Raw genomic sequence first — 877 nt, 5'->3', positions numbered from 1 at the left:
TTAAATTCTGGGATTTGTAAGAGTTGAAACTTACAGGTTGAATCAGGACTGGGTAAAGAACACATTTTTAAAAAATGGATAGACTATGTTCCTTTTACTTCCTGCAACACCCACCAGAACTGCCGCTGGAACATATTCTTTAAGTTTATACTCTTGGAATTGGAATAATTGCAGTTACATCCTGTTATTCTTCAGCTCCTGCTGCTGTTGACAATTCAGACCTTCTGATGCCTTCTGCTTGTCCTTTTCTGTTTCTAGAAGTAAATGATAGGAACCTGGATTTGGCATTAGAAAACTCTGAAGGGGAGAGTGACTCTTGAAGGGCCCAACTTTTCTGGAGGTAGTTGAATAAAACAGCCTCTTTTGTAACAATTTGTTCAAATGCCTTTTTGGCAATGGCTATCAAGATATCAAGCTTCTTGAATGCCCAGCTTCTGCGTTACTTCCCAGTTTCATCCTTCTACCTAGAGTGTTCATCCTTTCTCATCCGTTATTTTGACTGTGGCCTCGTTCTGACTTGTTTCCTTCCTGCGCTCCCCCGTTCCACAAGCTGGTCTCTTGATCTCATGCTGTGGCTCTCCTTTTACGTGCTTTTCATTGGTAACTAACCCTTGGACTAACCTGAGGGCCCAGTAGAGCCATATGGGAAACACTGATATAGAGACTTGAGCAGATTACAGTTTGCTCTTCTGCAATTTTTCTCTTGGTCAGTGAGTTTGGGTAAAGTGAACATTAAGAGTAGCCATAAAAGGGGCTGGAGTGAAAAACAGTGGGTGGGGTACTTACCCTGCACATGGCCACTCTGGTATCCCATATGGTCCTCCAGCACTGCCAGGAGTAATTTATTCCAGAGTGCAGAGCCAGGAGTAACCCTCCC

This window comes from Sorex fumeus, unplaced genomic scaffold (genome assembly GCF_029834395.1).
Source record: "Sorex fumeus unplaced genomic scaffold, SorFum_2.1 ptg000372l, whole genome shotgun sequence".
Taxonomy (NCBI): Eukaryota; Metazoa; Chordata; class Mammalia; order Eulipotyphla; family Soricidae; genus Sorex; species Sorex fumeus.
This window is presented reverse-complemented; position numbering follows the sequence as displayed.